Consider the following 6,666-nt stretch of genomic DNA (forward strand, 5'->3'; position numbering starts at 1 on the left):
TTGATTAGGTTTTAAACAAGGGCAGATTTGTAGCAATTGGAAGCCCATGGAGTTCTAGAGTTTGGACAATTGGAGCCTATGGTTTAGTAGAACCAAGAAAAACAAAACTTATCGACTTCTGTGTGCTCATGTTGGTACATTTCTTGTATATATTTCCATAGATAGTCTTTAAATTCAGACTGGAATATGAAGGGAAGACTGAGCTACCATGAAGAAAATGATCCCATCATTCTTAGATCACAGGCAGAAACTAATTTGTCTTACTTATTGCTATCTTTTAACTGTGCTCACAGGTTAACTGTGTTTTTGTTTCTTGGATGGAGGTGGTGGTGGTGATGGTACTATGTGCCATCAAGTCACAGCTGACTTAAGGTGACCCCTCTCCTGTGGTTTTCAAGGAAAGAGACTAACAGAGGTGGTTTGCCATTGCCTGCCTCTGCAACCCTGGTCTTCGTTGGAGGTCTCTAGGGTTGCCAGCTCCAAGCTGGGAAATTTCTGGAGATCTGGGGGGTGAAACCTGGAGAAACCTGGAGAAAGTGGAGTTTGGGGAGGGAAAGGGCATGGCATAATTCCATAGAGTCCACCCCCAAAAGTAGCCATTTTCTCCAGGTGAACTGATCTCTGTGGCCTGGAGACCAATTGTAATTCCAGGAGATCTCCAGCCACTACCTGGAGGCTAGCAACCCTAGAGGTCTCCCATCTCATTACAAACAAAGGCTGATCCTGCTTAGCTTCTGAGATCTGATGAGATCACGCTTGCCTGGGCTATGCAAGTCAGGGCTGTTTCTTGGATACTTCAGCTAAATCATTATTTTGTGTCTAGTACCTTGTACATCTTGCAAATTATTTGTCATATATTGTAAACCAATTATCCTTTAGTCTACAGCAGAGTCTGGAATATGAATAGTCCCAGTTAAAGTGAATTTTAGCAGAGTGGACAACGTAGGGGGTAGTGAAGAGTCATGGTGTTTATAGAATCTCCACAGGGAACAAATTCTAGATGGGGAGGTGAGAATATGGTCTGGATAGCCCAGGGAAATCACAAGCAATTGCTAGGAAAAGTGCAAACTGCTTTCTCATCCATATTCCAGAATCTGTGATCATTGAATATCTGGATGAAGATTAAGCATTACCACCTGTTGATATTCAACGCAACAGACTTCTGAATTTATATGTAATGACAGTGATGGGAATTTATGAGCACTTGCAAAGGATAAGAATGCCTCCATTTACTCTGGAATGTATAATTTCAGAATGTTGTTTATGCAGTACAAAAAGCAGAAGAAAATAATGTTTTAACCAAATACATATTTTGCCCAATGCTGTTCTTTATTTACTGTGGCAGGACAGCTTAGGTGGGTAACCATGTTGGTCTGAAGTAGAAGAGCAGTATTTGAGTCCAGTGGCACTTTAGAGACCAACAAGATATCCAGAGTGTAAGCTTTCGAGAGTCAGAGCTCCCTTCTTGCCTATAAGCTTACATTCTGAAAATCTTGTTGGGCCCTTTCACACTGCTTACCTGCTGCTGGTACGTCGCGAAATATCGCGCAAAAAACGCGGAAGACAGCGTCTTCTTGCGAGAGTTTTGTGCGACATCGCACAAAACTCTCACGAGAAGATGCTATCTTACGCGGTTTTTGCACAATATTTCGTGACATTCTGGCAGCAGGCAAGCAGTATGAAAAGGGCCTTGGTCTTTAAGGTGCCACTGGACTCAAATCTTGCTGTAGCGGGACATTAACCTATTGATTATGGGGTATTCTGTTTTGAGGTGATTTTGTTTGCTCCTCTGGAAGTAGGTTACCAGCCTCCAGGTGGGGCCTGGAGTTCTCCTGGAATTATAACTGATCTACAGACCAGAGACATCAATTCAGTTCCCCTGGAGGAAAAGGCAGTTTCAGAGGGCAGACTATGGCACCACTGCTCTGCTGGCTTCCCTTCCCTCCCCAAACACTGTCTTTCCAAGGCACTGCCCCTAAGTCTCCAGGGTTTGCCCAAGCCAGAGATAGCAACCCTATCTGGAAGCCTTCTCTTGGGGTTCCTTGGCACCAAGAGCATTTTTTACAATTTGGGTGGACTACAAAATTCACTGCAATGGAGGCTTGTTATAACAGGTGTTTTCTCTTCTTTTTTCTTTTTCAGTGCGGTTTGAGAGAAGTTCTGGAAGTTCTAGAAGTTCTAAACTACGCTACTGTGGGATACAGTATAAAATGGGAGAATTTAAACTTGGCAAAATCCTTAATATAACATTGTCATTTTTTCCCTCCTTCTTGTGGAACAGGGTGTTGACATAGGACTGACTGACCTTAACCTGTCTGTTGACCTTGATTTTGGTGGGGAATGGGTCTCTTGGCACCACGGCATATGGGATGAAAAGTCAAGCTGAGAATTTGCTCCCAGGTTTCCTAGCTGCCTTATGCTGCTTCCAGTGTGTATTTGCTTTTGTTGGAAATAGTTTTAATTTTTTCTTCTTCAAATCTTTGAGTTCAGGAGCAGGTAAAAGGGTTGCCAGTTCCAGGCTGGGAAATTCCTGGAGATTTTGGGAATGGAGCCTGAAGAGGGCAGGATTTGGTGCGGGGAGGAACCTCAACAGGGTATAATGTCATAGATTCCAGCCTCCAAAGCAGCTGTTTTCTCCCTGTGGCCTGGAGAACAGTTGTAATTCCAAGTGATCTCCAGCTACCACCTGGAGGTTGGCAACCATGGTGGAAAATCAGATTATGGCTTTTGGATTCTATTTTATCCAAATCCCTTTGTCAAGCTAAATGAATAAAAGCATTACAACATTCAGCAAGATGGTATTTGTCAGTGAGTTTGGACGTTGCCCCAACATGTAAAACATTCCCTGCTTGGCTCTTGGAAAAGATTCAACTGGGCATGAAGACTTCATGTGGCATTTGGCATTTTGATATCCAAGCTGAAAAAAAAAGCATACGCCTCCCCTTGCACCACTCCTGCAGACTGGGGGCACCTCCCTTTCTGTCCTGCCTGGCTATGTGATAGATTGAAGGAACCGTTTTCTCTTTTCTGTTAGCCTCATGATGAGCCCCGACTAGGAATTCCATCTTGGACCTCCTCTAACTGTGGCCACTTTGGGTTCTCACAAAGGAGAGAAGAAGAATATAAATGAACTAAATTTGTTTTAAAGATGAGGCTTGTGAAGACAGTCTTCTCAAATGTCTGGGTTCTGCTTTGGCTGAATAAAAGTGGCCAGTCCCCCTCCCGTTTGGCCTGAAGAAGCTTTTTGTAAACATTTGAATGACAGGCTGTCACTCAAGGAGCTGAGCTCTGCCTGATGCCCCAGGCACTATGGCGACTTGTATTTCTCGTTAAATGATAGTAATGATGCACATATTTGCATCTCTGAATGTAAATGAGCACATATAATTTTTACCCTCTCCTCTTTTTGGAGGGCTGTTTGCTCTTTTTGGGTCATACGTAGGTGGTCTGTGGTCATTTAAAGTTTAAGGCGCAGGCAATGTCTTTGGATGAAGTCTTGAGTATCCCAGCCAGTATCTTAGAATCATAGGGTTGGAAGGGACTTCTAGGGTCATCGAGTCTAACCCCCTGCAAAATGTAGGAAATTCACCACTATTCCTGCACAATGCAGGACTATTCCTGCATTGTGCACAATGCACAACTATTCTGGAAATTCACAACTCCCTCCCCACACCCCCAGTGACCCCTACTCCATGCCCAGAAGATGGCAAAAAAATCTTGTTCTTGTTACCAGCATAATTCTCTGTAACTTGGTGGTCCCAAGTAAACATGTAACAGAGTGAAACTAGGTCGCTTGCCGACAAGGAAGGGCTTCTGCATATTCCACAGGTGTTCAGTAAAATCTTATTTTGCCAAAAGAGTTTTAAAAAATCCACCCAGTAGAGGCTGAACATGAGCAAAGTTCTTCTTCTATACTAATAGCACCTAAAAACAGTTACAACGAGTTGGTGAAGGAAAAAAGGGAGGAGGGGGGGGGCATAACATTTCAAGTAAACAGTTGTTCTGGAACACAGCAGTTAACTGTCGAAAACTGAGGCAAACTTTGTGAAAGAAAGCAGAGGTCTTGATTGAACTGCCCCATAATCCAATTATCTGAGAACTGAGAAGGAAAAAAAAAGTCAGCAAAGCGATTAAAGGGGCAGAATCTTCAGGGACACTTAGAAACAGGTGGGAAAAGGAGGCCTCTGCTTATATCCTACCCATTTCTCCTTCTTTCCTCTCTTTTCTATCCTTGAAGGCTCTCTACCTCTCTGCGCCAGTTATTCTTAAATATCAAGCCTTCCATTTGCTTTTTAAAGTATGTCACCCTAGAACTTTGCCTTCAGGATGACTAGCAACAAGGTTAAATTCTGAGAAATAAGGCAAGATTTTCAGAGCACAGAAAAGATGTCTGAATACCTCACTTGATTTTATATGCTTCAGCTTAAATGAGGCACGTCTGAGGGTTTTTTAAAAAAAAGGTAACTCCACCATACAGAATCTCACAGATCACTTTGGGCTTTTTTGACATCCTTCTAATTTCAAATTCTGTGTGTAGCTTGCTCAGGTTTTGTGTTACATAAATCCCACTAAAAAAAGATGGCATATTTTTACAAGAAAGGGATCTATGAGTGCCAGAGCTGAATATCTGAGGTAAAAAAAAAGTTCCTTAAGGTGTAAGAACCCTAGATTACCTCAAGTTTCTTATAGAATCCTTCCTAGCAACAGCAATTCATCATATGTGGAGAACGGAAAAAAAGGAGATAGAACAGCTGAGAGTCTCTCTAAAAGAAAAATTAAATTCTGGAGTGTTTTTTTCCCTTGTGGTCTATAGTTTGATGCAAATTCACAAGAACTGCATGTAAAGGGGTTGAACGAGCTAAAAGCCCTGGTTTTTGTTGGTCTTGAGCAGGATTAGAGGAGGGAACAGAGATGTTATCTAAACAGTAGGCAGTTTTAGTGATAATACAGTTAATAATTTTTTTTGGCAGGTTTGAGATTATATATATATACACAAGGATGAGTCAGGGCTTGGAAGATTTGCCAAGATGGTTGCCTAGCAACCCCCCAAATGGTCACTGAGATCTCAGAAATGGGCATTCATATCTTAAAACTTGGGGAAGGATAATTCCCCAAGCTTTCTTTTTAGATTCCATATTTTGCTACAAACCTGGGTCTTCACCCTCCCTGCCTGCCTACCTGCCTCTTGCCACCCCTCCGTAGCCAATGAAGAGGCAGAGGTTCCTACTCCTCCAGCCCTGCAGACACCTATCCAGCAGTGATGGCATGGGCTAGATGATGATGACGCCAGACTGTTGAAAGTGTGTTGTCTGTGCAAAGGCAGACAACACTGAGCTGATTGGTGTGGTTGAGCTCTTTTACATTTTATTTTAAAAAATTAGATATTTTTGCAAGCCTGGTTTGTAGAAAGTTTGTGGAAGTGTTGTAGAAAGACGTCCTCTCTCTCTCTACAAGGGCTCCCATCCGTGGACTTAAATATCTGCAAATAGGGCCAAGTTGAAAATCAGATAGAATGATGATCTATAGATATACATGTAATAATATTAATAATAATAACATTCAATTTATATACTGCCCTTCAGGACAACTTAACACCCACTCAGAGCGGTTTACAAAGTGTGCCATTATTATCCCCACAACAATCACCCTGTGAGGTGGGTGGGGATGAGAGAGCTCTGGAAGAGCTGTGACTGACCCAAGGTCACCCAGCTGGCTTCAAGTGGAGGAGTGGGGAATCAAACCTGGCTCTCCAGAGTAGAGTCCCGTCGCTCTTAACCACTGCACCAAACATCTATGGATATAGGGCAAGAGAGCTGGTACACCATTTAAGTGAGATTGATGAAATGTCAGTTCCGCTTTTCACTCAAGATTCCTTTTTCAGCGATGAAAATGATCTCATACCCCTTTAAGCCTTTACTAGGCTGCCCCCCTCCTTTTATTGATTCCATTCCCAGATTCAGTTAAGAACCAGCTACTGTGCTGATAAACACTTGCTGTCTTGTCCCAGAATATATCTAGCCTTGAACCAAGAAGCCAAACCTTAGGAAATGTTGCTCTTTACTGGGGACTAACTATCCTACTTCATACTGAGCTGTGTTTTATTATCAGGCAGCGGTCCCTTTAGGAAGCGTTTGCAGCATTTGAATCAAAAAGAGTCCAGTAGCACCTTTAAGACTAACCAACTTTATTGTAGCATAAGCTTTTGAGAATCACAGTTCTCTTCGTCAGATGCATGGAGGGCAAGAAGAAACATGCCCTCCATGCATCTGACGAAGAGAACTGTGATTCTCGAAAGCTTATGCTACAATAAAGTTGGTTAGTCTTAAAGGTGCTACTGGACTCTTTTTGATTTTGCTACTACAGACTAACACAGCTAACTCCTCTGGATCTATGAACATTTGAATCAAAAGTGTATTTTAAAATAGTGAAACAAATGAAAGCATCCACAATGCAAGTGCAAGCAGTCGCAGGGCAGAGAGCGATATAAGCTATGTACAGTTGATGGGGGCTGGATCCTCAGCATTTGTCATCCAGGGGTTGCTTTGCTGATGAGACGCAGTTGATGTCAGCTGGCCCCAAGCATATTTCCCCCCCAACAGCAAGAAACGTTGCCTTATGCAAACACCAGTGGTTTGTTCTTTCCCTGGGACTTGGCCAGGGAGAAAG

This window comes from Eublepharis macularius, chromosome 15 (assembly GCF_028583425.1).
Source record: "Eublepharis macularius isolate TG4126 chromosome 15, MPM_Emac_v1.0, whole genome shotgun sequence".
In the NCBI taxonomy this organism is placed as follows: Eukaryota; Metazoa; Chordata; class Lepidosauria; order Squamata; family Eublepharidae; genus Eublepharis; species Eublepharis macularius.